This window comes from Callithrix jacchus, chromosome 4 (assembly GCF_049354715.1).
Source record: "Callithrix jacchus isolate 240 chromosome 4, calJac240_pri, whole genome shotgun sequence".
Taxonomy (NCBI): domain Eukaryota; kingdom Metazoa; phylum Chordata; class Mammalia; order Primates; family Cebidae; genus Callithrix; species Callithrix jacchus.
The window spans coordinates 99,068,159-99,082,151 of record NC_133505.1 but is presented as its reverse complement, the minus strand read 5'-3'; the positions used below and the strand labels follow the sequence as shown (position 1 = coordinate 99,082,151).

Sequence of the window (13,993 nt, the reverse complement as noted above, 5' to 3'; positions counted from 1 at the left end):
TTATATCTTTGATTTTAAACATATTTGATTTTAAATTTAAAATCTATTCATCCATTAATTATTGATTAGCTTCAAAATTAGTCAAATGGAAACCCAGATATTATTTTACCTTAAAGACCCCAGAGTTGCACTGGCCAGTAGAGCAAGTTATAACCACAAGCTTCCTAGAGAAGCCATTTTGATTCAATTGGATTATGCTTAACAAACATTTCTTGAGCAGACTGGGCCTGCAAACTGCTAAAAGAATAAAGACGGGTCTGTTTTAATCCTTATCTGTAAACATGTTTGAAACACTACTGTCAAAAAGAAAGTATGATGCTGGAGGAATGTTAAAAAGCTGCAGCAATTTTCTGCCTCTGGAAACGAAGACTGGGATTTAACTTTGATACAGAGTCCTTCCTGCAAGATAAACAAAATTATCAAGCCCTTTTATTCATTTAGCTGTAAAACAAACACCTACTCATTTTTCCTAAGGTTCTTCCCCAATGCAGATGGTGAAAAATAAGTTATATGTTTAATTTGATGAAGGGGATTGGGTGCTTCTCAAGTTTAGAGTAATTTTCCATTCTTACATGTGTCATTAGACCCTCCAATGTCTGAAGATTACTAATTATTCTTAGTATATGCTTTTAACTTTTTGTCATCAGTTGTCACAATGATTGGAAGCTAAAACCAAACGTATCAGTGAGGGACAAACTTCTTTTTATCTCATCATTTACAGAAGCCTAAGAAAAGACAATTGTCTTGGTTTGGGTTCCCCTTGAAAAAGATCCTGAGAAAAAGTTTTGGATGCAAGTACATAGTTTATTTGGGAAATCAAGCCAAGTCTGAGAAACTCCAGAAGAAGATAAGGACCTGAGGCATGGAAGGGAAAAAATCAAGACGGTGCATAGTGAAGCCAATTACCAAAGAGGGAAAGTGGAGCTCAATTCTGTTGGCAAAATCTGGGAAACACTACAGAATATACCTTAGAGGTACTCTAGGAAAGAAGCTGAGATGTTCATTCTTAACAATGAGTCCCTTATTTGTTGAGGGAAAATTTAGGGAATATTAATTCTTGGCACTTCTGGTATGCCCTCTGTAGGAGTCAAATATGAAGAGCCAAAAAAAAAAAAAAAGCCTTCAGACCAAGAGGATCACAATATATACATAGCAAGCAGCCTTAGATATATACATTTATATTAAAGAAAGCACAAAGGCTATAGAGACCAAGGATTGAATGCTGAGTAGGATTTTAACAGCCAATCAGGGACTGCAGTCTCACACAGAGTTTAGGAAGGGTCTTAAAGTGAGGAAATGGTGTAGAAGATATGTAGTGGGTCTTAAACACAAAAGACTTTCTAGAGAAGCTGTTTCATTTCAATTTGATTACAAATAAACATTTCTTGAGCAGACCAGGGCCTGCAACATGCTAGAAGAATAAAGATGGGTTTGTTTTAATCCTTATCTGTAAACATGTTTGAAACAGTACTGTCAAAAGGATCCATATCAGGAAGGCAAAATCTCTGAATGTTTCTGAGGAGCTGACAGAATCTGAGTTTGTTATTTAAGCTATGAGTTAGCTGGAGATGATCTGCTGTGTATGTGCAGTGTTTTGAGATTATAGTGTCCAGGGGCTTCTCTTTTGTATGCAAGGCCCTCATTTGAGGATTCTGGAATTTGCTGACCCTGCTTTGTGTGTGACATGCTGGCGTCGGGATTATGTTTCCAGTTAGGTTGTCCCAAGTATCTGCAGACTGGGTGGCCCATGCGGGGTTTCTCAGGTCAGTGCCAGGAGAGAAAATACTAGCAGTTTTGAAAGTACTATATTAATCTCAGGCAGCATCTGGGGAATCAGCCATATTCTCACTGATAGGAAAAATAAGTAAGTATTTTCTCTACAGTTAACTAATAGGGCTTAACAATTTCGTTTATCTTGCAGAAATAAGAATATGGCAATTGGACCTGAAGGAAAATGATGTCTCTACAATTAATCATCATAGGGTTTGGAAGGCCCAAGAAGAAAACTAGGTGAGTTTTACTTAGTCCTAATTATATGAGTCCTAGAAATTAAATGTTGTAGTGATAATGAAAGGTCTGTTCATGTTGTACAACTACAAGATGTAACAGGTAACTACTCATACATGGGAATAGATTTACCAAGGTTGGGCTTAAAGGCATATGATTCTTTGGCCTAGAAACTTGGCCAAGAGAGATTAAGATTGTGATGAGGAAAATAATGAGAAGGAAGAAAAGGTACTAGTAAATGTCTAATAGATATATCTATACTCATATTAATTAGAAAATTTAAAAGATACACCTTTTCTCTCATATTTACAATAATTCTAATTATACAGAGTAGGACATAAAAATTTTGAAAAGTTTGGAGATAAAAATTTAATCCAAGGTGGCCAGATGCCAAATCTGAGATTGGATACAGTATAACACACTGACATATCACATTGTCTCAGCAATCACAACAGCTGCATTTATAATATAGTACCAGTTTAATTAACTTTGCACTATTAATAGTTTCCGAATTAGGAGAACCAGTGGGGCCAACGAGACCCTGAGCCTGTCAGCAAACATTCACGGGTCAGACACCCATGTGTCCTGATTAAAAACCACATTTTGTGTAAAATACTTTCATTCAGAGACAGGGGGCCTCAAAAGACCTTATTTAATTGAATGTTTAGTCAATTAAATGTCCTCCTGATCCATGCAGTCAAAAACGTTTAATAGCAAGAAGGAAAGACATTTCCTATTTTTAAAACTAAAGAGTATATTTTTAATGTGAAAGATTATTTAATTTTGCCATATTAAAACAAATAGGGACCAGTGGTTTTATAATAACAATATATTTGTTTACATTGTAAAGGGTTATTTATAATAAAAGCAACTTTCTATTCGATATTTGTTTTTGTTTCTGTTTTAGGGAAAAAAACTAAAAGAAAAAACAAACACAGCTGTATTTCAAATAAATCTTAATCAAACTGAAGGAAAAAAGAAGAGAACATTGAATCCAAGTTTCTGGATACATTTCAATCTTTAAGGGCATGTTGTTGGGAAAAACGGCAAAATCTTTTTTTGTTATGTGGGCAAAGCAATTCTGAAACTAAGATGTATTATAGGAGTAAGCAAATGAGTAAATACATTGATATTATTGGGAGTCAGAGTTCTTACTATGAAAGAAGGGGCACTTAAATAAGGAATGGGGGAATTCAAAAAAAGAATCCTGTGAGGATGAAATGCATTACAGGTATTGGTGTGGGCTCATGATTTCTAATATGTGTGCATGTGTGTCTACATGCATATGTATGTGTATATATGACATGCATACACAGGTACTACAGTATTTTTTCCCTTGAATCCACATATTTCAGTGAGACACAGAGATTCAATGCCAAGCATTTAATGCAGTCTGCAAACTTATTCCTTGGAACAATATAGCATTTTCTTAAAAATTCTTTATATATATATTTTTTCTTAAAGCCAACATTATTTAAGTTAAAATCAGTCCTTATTTCCTTATTTCTTATCTTGAGTCTAGGAAATGTGTTTAAATGGAGACAGTTAAGGCAAACACTGGTAGACGTTGCATGGGGTGTAAGTGTATAGCTCATTCAACACAGTGGTTTATAGCCAGGCTGTTTTGCCCCTATAGGACATAGAGTCATGTTTGGAGACATTTTTGGTTGTCATAGCTAGGAGTGGTGGTGGTGTTGGCATCTAATTCGTAAGAGCCAGAGGTGTTGCTAAACCTCCTACAATGCACAGGACACTCGCCTCACCCTTGCTCCCACCCCACAAGAATTAGCTGGCCCAACATGTCCATAGTGCTGGAGTTAAGAAATCTTTATTTAGCTGAAGAGGAGAGATGCTATTAGGACTATTTAGTCAGATTTGATTTTAAAGTAGAGACACAACTATAAGTTACTGAATCAAAGTCATATTTGTGTTTTGTAAACAAGTTTTATGACATTTCAGCATTGCCTTTTATCATTAAAACCTGTACTGCACAGGTGTTTACAGAATAACCATGACTGTCACATGACAGTAGTGCTTTCCATTTTACACGGCTTTCTGTTGCTATTCCTACTGTTTTCAGAACCATCTGAAGTCTGAAATTTGAAATGAAGGTTTTAAAAAATTGCTCTTATTTCTTGCTCAGTTTTGAAGTTTCCCACTTCCTATGTGATGTTTGGGGGAATATTTTTGTTTTCTCATCTTACTATAGAAATTCTCAATTTAGGTTGTATATTGGAATCATCTGGAGAGCTTTTAAAAAATCCTAATATCTGGGTTTCACTCCCCAGAGATTTTGATTTGTTTTTTGGGATGATACCTATCTTTAAGAGGTCTTCAAGTGATAATAATATGTAGATAAATTTTAGAAACACTAGTATATTCTTTTTAATTAAATTTATCAATGAAAGCTTTAGCATTTTAATTATTAATGTGTTTTATTTAAAAAAGAACATGAGATCAATGTAAAATAATACACTATGAATAGATTGTGAGAAATTAATACTTAAATACCAAGTAGACTCTGCTATTGCTCCAAAAAGATGATTTCTATTAGCATATTCTCTTCCTTCATCACTTAATGAATGTTGGGATGCTACTACTAGACTGAGTTTATAAAAAGGACTATAATTTTCATGAATCCTCAGCTGTTATCCTGGTACCTACTAGCTATCAATATCCTGAAACTTACACACCACTGCAAATTAATCTATTAATCCTTAACCTGTTCTAGACTATGTGCTAAGCTCTTTATAGGCATCATGTCATCTAGATCTTAGCAAAGCTCAGTGAGCTGGGGATTATATGCTTCTGCTACAATTGAGAAGAATGGCTTCAGACATGAAATAATCGCCTGGCCTTCTAAAGCTAGTAAGTGGCAGACCCAGAATTTGAACTCAAGTGAATCTTTCTGAAAAGCAGTGATTTTAAACTTTGTTGTGCATACTCGCCATGAGGCTCACTGACTAGCTGATGCTGAGTCATACAGAGATCACAGGGACCCATGAGGAGGAACAGCAGAAATGAGCAGGATATGAGATATCTTCCTGCTCCATGTTACCATCCTAGCTCCCTGCATCTCTTTTATTGCTTAATTTTACAAACCCTGCCTAGGAAGGCTATTCTATGTGAAGTGCTTCAGTACAGGCGGGTTTTCTTTAAAATTTATTTTTTATTTTTATTTTTTGTAGAGACAGTGTCTTGTTATGTCACCAAGGCTGGTCTCTATCTCCTTGCCTCAAGCAGTCCTCCCACCTTGGTTTCCCAAAGTGCTGGGATGATAACACTACCGTGTCCAGCCTGAGACTACTTTGACTATGTTTAGGAAGAACATCCCTGCTGAAAACACAAGGCAGACATTTCATAGCATTATCCTTTGGGAAGGTGCTACAGATCATGGTTGGTGTAAAGAAAAACATGCCTACCAATGGTCAATAGAATTCATGGTGCAGCATCCTCCATTTCTTTGTTGTTCTGGTGATTACACTGGGAGTTAGTGGGTCTCGCTCTTTTGTTGTAAGTAACTGAAGTAAACTCTGGGGAACTGGTAAATCTAAGCAAATGGAACATTTTTTTAAGGATATGGTTAGAAAATAAGGCTGAAAAACCAGGCTTGGAAGAAATAGTGACCAGGCAGTTACCAAGAGTCTTTACAAAAGAAATCACTTGACAGTTTCACCAGACCTTTACTGCTGGAAGAAATGAATACCCTTTTTTTGTCTTTACATTACTTGAGAGGCAAAATCTTAGGAGAGAAGCTACAATTAGCCAGATTTAGGAAACACATTTCATACAAGGGCAATGAGAAGGTGAATGAGAGCATATGGTGGTAGAAACTTTTCCTCTTTGAATGGGATGAATTTAAAATTGCTTGCTTTATTCTCTAACCAAGATTCTATAAAAACAATGTAGACTAAGCAGTTACCCAAAGAGAATAAGGATGTACACATAAATGGCAAATTCAAAATATGGGGTCTTAGCAGAAGGAACTGTACAATAAAAATACAAAATTAAAATTTTCACATCAAATTTAGATTTCTTTTTTGAAAAAAATTAGAAAATCTCCAAATACTAGACCCACACATTCCCTCAGGACAACAATCTGTTGGACTGGAAAGAGGCTGCCACCTCTAGATTGACATTAGCTTTCCAGTTCCCCGTAGTTCTTACCACTCTTTATCTCACACCTGACCCCGTCACATCTTTGCTGTACCTCTATGGTCTCTATAGTCGTAAGGGTTCTTGAATTCTCTCAGGAAGGCTCTTCAGGAAGCTGTCTTTTATGGTTGGATAGTCAAGAATAACTTCATCAAACATGGAAAATATCAAACTCTTCTGCCAGGAATTACTATATTAATTGGAACACCTCTGTTGGGTCTGCCTGGTTCCCTCATCCTTCTTTCCCTGAGGCCTTGTCCACTCTTATATTTCCGGAAATGTTGGGACTAGTACATTCAAATATCTTTGCCTGAGATGCTGCTAAGAAATCACATATCTCAGATTAAGAAGTCATGTTACTACGACCTCTTTTGGAAATTAGCTCTGAACTCGCACACTACTTTCTCAGGACAAAAATTCCTACATTTCTCCTTTAAGCTCTGTGTTTTCCCCTTCTCTATTATCTCTTTCTGAGTTGTGCAGTTTTCATCTTTCTACCTACCCAACTGCCTGTTCAGTTCATAAAGTCATATTCTTCTGCCCTGTAGACTTCTTAGACTTTGGCATTGATCTTGTTCCAAAAGAAAAGACAGAATTTGATACCTGTGATTCAGATAGAAAAAAAAAAAAAGAAAAAGAAAAAAGCCAGAATTATAATTCTCCATCTGGTCCTTGGAGGAGCAGTAGTTTCACAGAAGGCTCTGAAGGTACTTACCAAAAATCAGCTGTATTTTTTATCCCAACTTCTTTACCTAATGGATGTAGTAGCTATGGTAGGTTACATCTGGCCTATACAGCTAACCTAGAGAAATACTAATACCATTATAGAGAACATGTTTAACCTTCATCTGAATGTGCAGCCACATAATAAACAGCTCTATATAAGTCTTTTTTATCTGGCCTTTATGTGGGCCATTGAAAAAGATAAGGACTGGGAAAAATTTCATGATGTCACACACACAGAATATTTTTACCTGATAAATGGAGTAGTAAGACTGAAAAAAATGGAAGCACCACAGAGAAAAGCTATCAAACCATTTTCAGTCTTTGAGAAACTATCCCTTAACCAGTGTCTTAACAGCATCAGAGAGGGATTTCTTGACTGTTCAAAGTTAGACTGCAATGTGAAATGAGAAGCTGTTTCAGACTGGCAAGGAAGTTCAGTTTGCTTTCCACACTTGTAGCACCAACTTCTTTCCTGTAGTTCTTAGCCTTCTCAGATATTGTTTTAAGTAGCTCTGTGGGAACATGGGAAAACTCGGGCAACTGTAGGGAGTGAATTTGTGCAGGAGCCTTATCAGCTGAGTCCACTGAATCTCAGGGAAACCTGAGCTAAGCTAGGCACCACCTTGCCCTCCTGACAATTCTTTTGAAAATTCTGCTGGAAAATTTATCACTGATTTATTATCTGAGCACCAAAAGAAACAGCTGAATATTCTGTAAGTGCCATACTTTATAAAAATAGATATTTTTAAGCATTAGATTCCCCCCCCTCAGATGTTATATTAGAGGTTTTTAGTGTGCCTTAGCCATTTGGAAATAGCAAGGCAGTGCATGAAGATCAACTCTGTGAGCTTTAATTCAAGAGAGAAAACGGAATCCATTAGAACCATAAAAGACATCCCAGTTCAAGGGGAGAAGAATGTGGGGAGACAGCCCTTGTGAATACATCTGCCTGAAAAGGGTATATCTCCACACATTTGGAGCACATGCTCACCTGGATCAGCAGCCTGAGTCATCCACCCTTCCTGTGCAGAGATTGTGGTGCAGTAGGGCCCTCTCCACTCTATGCCTTGGCATTCAGAACACCCAGTCAGTTGCCCAGATTGGCAGCTTCTGTTACCCTGCCCTTCTTGTGAAGATATCTGGCTGCACCAAAACCCTCTCTGCTCCACACCCAGTCAGATCTCCAGGCACTCAGAGCCTGCTTTTCTGCACCAGTATTTTCTGCACCTGTATTTCTGCACCAGTACCCTAAGCCAGTCCACTATTGCTGTGCAAAGACTGTGGTGTAGAAGGGTGCTCTCTGCCCCATGCACAGGCAGGTATCCAGGCAATAGAAACATTTGTTTGTCTGGATTAGCACCCTGAGCCACCAGAGCATTCCTGTGAAGTGATTGTGCAGTGGGACCCTCTATACTACATGCCCAGGCAGATTTTCAGGCACCTACTCACCTGAATTTGGAGTTTAGGCAGCACCCCTCCCCTTCCAGAGAACTTGAGGCTAAGGAGGTTTCCCAGTTCCACACCTAGGTACATCTCTGAAGACTTGTTAGTTACCCACTGGATTCTCCCTAAGTGCTGGTGTATGTGTCTACAATGAGGACACTTGTAGTGAACCTGCCTAGTATGATCCTGCCCATCTTGCCACCTGTAAATTCTGGGCTGAGCAGGGCATTTAGACCACTGTGTGCTCCATAAATCAGCTCAATGTCTGAGGCAACAGGAAGTATCTCCTGGTAAGCAAAGATTAAGTATTAATACATACCCAGCCACAGACATGTTGGCCATAGCTGGCTCTTACCCATAAGTGCCATCTACTGGCTTGTTGGTCTATACACAGCCCAATACAAAACCTGCTGATAAGAGTATATATGACTATAGAAGCATTCTCTACAGTCAACATCCCCCAGGGAGGTGAGAAAGGAAAAGGGAAAGGGAAAAAAAACCCAATAATATCATAGAAAAAGAAAAAAAATCCTCCTAATACAAAAATAATAAAAATTAGAAATGCCAGGGTTTCCAGATAAGAAGGAACCAACACAAGATTTCTGGAACCATGAAAAATTAGAATATAGTGAAATCACCAAAGGCTCTCGTTATCTCTCCATCAATTGTAACCAAAATGGAAATTCAGAAATGACAGGTAAAGAATTTGAAGGATGGATTGCAAGGAAGCTCAATGAAATCCAGTACAAAGTTGGAAATCAACACAAAAAAACTTCAAAATCAATCCAAGAAATGAAGGAACAGATAAACATCTTAAAAATAAGTCAGTCAAGCTTCTGATATTGAAAAAACTCACTTAAAAATGCCAAAATACAATTGAGAGCTTTGTCAATGGACTGGATTAAGCAGAAGAGAGAATTTTAGGTTTCAAGAACAATCTTTTGAACTAATCCATTCAGACAAAAATAAAGAGAAAATTATTTTTAAAAATCTTCAAGGAGTATAAGATTATATACTGCAATCAAACCTATAAATTATTGGCATTCTTGAGAGATTAGAAAAAAATAACAAAAAAGACATATTTGAGAAAATAATTCAAAAAAATTTCTCTAATCTTGCTAGAGAAGGAACATCCAGAAACAGAAAATCCAGAGAAGACCTGAAAGATACTTTACAAAATGAAAATCACCAAAGCATATAGTCACCAGACTATTTAAGGTCAATGCTAAAGAAAAAAATCTTAAAGACAGCTAGAGAAAAGGTCAGATTACATACAGTGGGAAATGGTTAACAGTGAACTTCTCAACAGAAACCTTACAATACAGCAAAGATTGGTGGCCTATTTTCAGCCTACTTAAAGAAATTCCAACCAAGAATTTTATACCCTGCCTTCATAAGTAAAGAAGAAATAAAATATTTTCCAGACAAGCCAGTGCTAAGGGAATTTGTTACCACTAGACTTGCCTTATAAGAGCTCATTTAGGGAGTTCTAAACATGGACACGAAAGAAGAAAATGTGCTACCACAAAAACACACTCAATTACTTAGCCCACAGACTCTAAAAAGGAACCAACAATAGAAACTTTAAAGTTACCAGCTAATAACATAGCGATAGAATCAAAACTTTACATATCAATATTAACCTTGAATTTAAACAGTCTAAAATCCCTGTTTAAACGACAATAGAGTTGCAAGTTGTATTTAAAAACAAAGGACAAATGCATCTACTGTCTTCAAGACACTAGTCTCACACATAATGACACCAATAGGCTAAAAGTAAAGTTATAGAGAAAGATCTACCATGCAAATGGAAAACAAAAAGAGCAGGTTTTAATGCTCATATATCACACAAAACAGGCTTTAAACCTGTTTTATCTTTAAACCAATAACAGTAGAAGGAAACCAACAACAGTAAAAAGAAAAAAAGACAAAAGAGGGTCATTACATATTGATGAAGGGATCAATTTAACACAAAGACTTAACTATCCTAAATACATATACATATACATATACATCATATACATATACATATACATATACATATACATATACATATACATATACATATACAACACTGGAGCACCCAGATTCATAAAATAACCACATCTATACCCACAAAAAAATTAGACAGCCATACAATAATAATAGGGGATTTCAACATTTCTTTCACAGCATTAGAGAGATCACTGAGGCAGAAAATTAATAAAAAATTTAGAACATGAATTCAACACTTGACCAATCTACAGAATACCCCACCCATCAACCATAGAATATATATTCTTGTCATCTTTACATAAAACATACTCCAAGATCAAACAAATGCTTAGCAAAAAAGCTAGTCTCTGTATATTAAAAAAATAAAATAAAAATTATACCAACCATACTCTGGGACTACAATGTAATATAAATAGAAAGTCAATACCAAGATATCTCTAAACCACACATTTATATGGAAATTAAACAACTTGCTCTGGTATGACTTTGGGATAAACAACAAAATTAAGGCACAAATAAAACATTTTTTGAAATAAATAAAAACAGATACAACATACCTGTACTTCTGCAGGTACACAGAAGTCAAGAATTTATCTTTGGGAACCTACACCTTGATTTCAGAGGATGCATAGTAAAGCCTAGATGTCCAGGAAAAAGTCTACTTTAGGGCTGGAGCCCTCATGGAGAACTTCTGTTATGGCAGTGCACAGCAGAACTGTGGGGTTGGAGCCTCCACATAGTCTCCATTGGGGCACTGCCTAATGGAGCTGTGAGAAGAGGGCCACAATCCTCCAGACCCCAGAATGGTAGATACACCTACAGCTAACACTGTTCACCTGGAAAACCCATAGGCACTCAGCACCATACTGTAAAAGCAGCTATAGGGACTGTACACTGCAGAGCTACAGGGACACAGCTTCTCAAGGCCCTGGGAGCCACTTCTTGCATCAGCATGCCCTGGATGTGAGACATAGGTCAGCTCAATGCAATCACAGGAGTCCTCATAATAGAAGAAAGGGTGAGAGTTAGAGAAGAAGATGTAGTAATGGAAGCAGAACTGGAGACAGAAATCTGAGGATTCTGCAGTTGGTTTTGAAGATGGGGGAAGTGACCATGATCCATGGACTTCACGCTGTCTTTGTAAGCTAGAAAAGTAAAAGAAATCTATTCTCCTCTAGAGCATCCAGAAGGAACGCAATGCTGCTGACATGACATGTTGATATCGCACACATGCACGCACGCACATACCTATACCCTGTTAGATTAGGACTATTGCAACACTGCATAGTTCTAGCTATCAATTCATTTATGAGAAATAGCTAAGACAGTAGCCAATGTATATTCTTTGTACACTGCTATGTATATAATAAATAAAAAAATTGTTCAATTTGTTCAATAAATTATTGTTTCCTTTCAACTGATCACCAGTTCAATAAATCAATGAACAATTGTAATAATTGGCAATGTCTGCAATTCCTGAATTGTAAATCAAGTTTCAAATTCTTTAAGTGAGCATTATATTTTAAGGTCTATAAAGAACCTTGAGTACTCTTTCTAGCCCTGAATCCTGGCATGGATTATGGTACTGACAGAGATCTCATTGAAAGTTCGTTGAATACAACTGAGTAAGACAATAAATAGTAAAGAAACCATGTTTCTTACATATATATCTTTGTTCAATTATTTTGAGTATAATCTCTCATATGACAACATGAATGTGGGTGTGAATGTGTATTTACACCTTCCTTCCTGTAGCATATGTTGTTGTTTTCCTTCTATAGTAGAACTGGTTTTCTTTCTTTATGACAGTTTTTCACCTTTATTTGATGCCTGGCCAGAAGTGTGAGTGAGGCTTATGTTCATAATTTAGAGGAAAGAAAAGAAAACTGGTCTTTATCAGAGTATTGCTCACCTAATACTCAGGAAAGTGTAGTGATATCAATGATTATTATAATTAAATGAGATTATATGATGATGCCAGTGATAATGATGATAAAATAAAATTATTCCTCTTAGTTACTTGTTACTAAAGTGTCTATGAACAAATGGCCAATGCCTAAATATTCACTTACAAATGAAAAAAATTTCATGGATTAAAAAATGATTGATGAAATCCATTAATATTTAGCAATTATGCATTCTAATCCACACTAAACCCATAAACACAAATGCCTGGGTTTTTAGATGCACGATAGTAAATGTGAGCATGATTATTGTCTGATAATCTAACTGCTCAAATATCTCTAAATTAAAATGCAATGAATGAGATTAGCATTCTCATTTGAAACCTAAATATCTCAGTAATCTTCAGCAGCCTAAAAAACCTCAAAGTCTCCCTCCTGCTGGAAATTGAGGGAGGAAGACTAAATCTGAAACATTTATTTTTTAGTGTACCAGTTCTCCCTACTAAGAACTGTCCAACTGCCATCTCATTTTCACCACTAAAATCATAGTACTGGTTGCTCTATTCTGTTTTCATCAATAAGCAAGTAATTAATCCACCCTTAAGGAATAGTTACAAGGAATCCTTTTATAAGTTCTTTTCTGTAGTATAATTGTAGGTCTTTTCTATCCTGACATTTTTCTTGAGCCCTATATACTCACATATGTGCAGGAATATTAACTGCTATCATAAAGAAGCTGGAACACATTTCTAAAAAGATTTGAAGGCATTATGTCCTAGCCAGACCTCTTTTAGCTCTACTGCCCTTCTTGAAATTCCTTATTGTTCTTCCTTATATTCTTTTTTGTTATATTTTTGAATATAGCATGATAAAACATTCTTCATATAGCATAGCCTCTTCTGGACCCCAATATTCTGGAGCAGCGATTCTAAGGAAGGAAAGGACTGGGGCTGATGCTGCTATTTTTGCTTGCATTTTAATTAATTTTACTGCAAGGTATTTTTCTAATATCTTAAATTAAAATCTATAAACCATGACAACTTGTGATAAATGAGAATAAAGCTTGTTTGCAAGGAGACACAAATTAAAAACACAACACAAGTAAAAGAGGGTAAAGTGGGAACTAAACATAAAAAAAATCTATTTTGCCATTGTAATCTGGATTGGAAATTTTAAAGATAGCATTTACATAGGGGTGAATAATAATGGGTGAAGAGAAAGAAAAACAAACAAACAAAATACTTTATTCCACTAAACACTGAATGTGAGTTTGATTGATGAGTGTGACCCACAGACCTGTACTCAAAGATTGTGAGAATGAACTAACCAGGGAGTAGGCAGATGGCTCCAATGTGGTAAGTGCTTCCCCTCTGCCAAAGAGCTCACAGCTCATAGCTCACAATCTGATAAGTGCTCCCCCTGCAGAACCTCCCCAACCCCAGCGCATACTTTTTTGTGCCAGTTTAGCCATTCTTTTCTTCTTCATCTAATTGACCTACCTAATTTGGAGCACAATGCAAGCAAAATTAATTCATCAAATCCTTTTTTTATAAAAGCCAAAGCACATTTTATGCAGGACTCCTTGGAGAACCAAAATAATAAACGTTTAGGCTGGGCTTGGTGGCTCCTGCCTGTAATCCCAGCACTTTTAGAGGCTGAGGTGGGAGGATCGCTTGAGCTCAGGAGCTTGAGACCAGCCTGGGCAACATGGTGAAACCCTGTCTCCACAATGAATACAAAAAATTAGATGGGCATGGTACCAG

At 36.6% G+C, this 13,993-nt stretch overlaps 1 long non-coding RNA gene across 1 annotated transcript; it reads left to right on the top strand.

Annotated features, from left to right (window-relative positions):
* The first annotated feature begins 1,626 nt into the window (after window positions 1-1,626).
* LOC118152693 (uncharacterized) lies at window positions 1,627-2,011 on the top strand. The gene is made up of 2 exons (XR_004741425.1): window positions 1,627-1,763; window positions 1,922-2,011. It is a non-coding gene; the product is annotated as an uncharacterized LOC118152693 (long non-coding RNA).
* The last annotated feature ends 11,982 nt before the right edge of the window (window positions 2,012-13,993 follow it).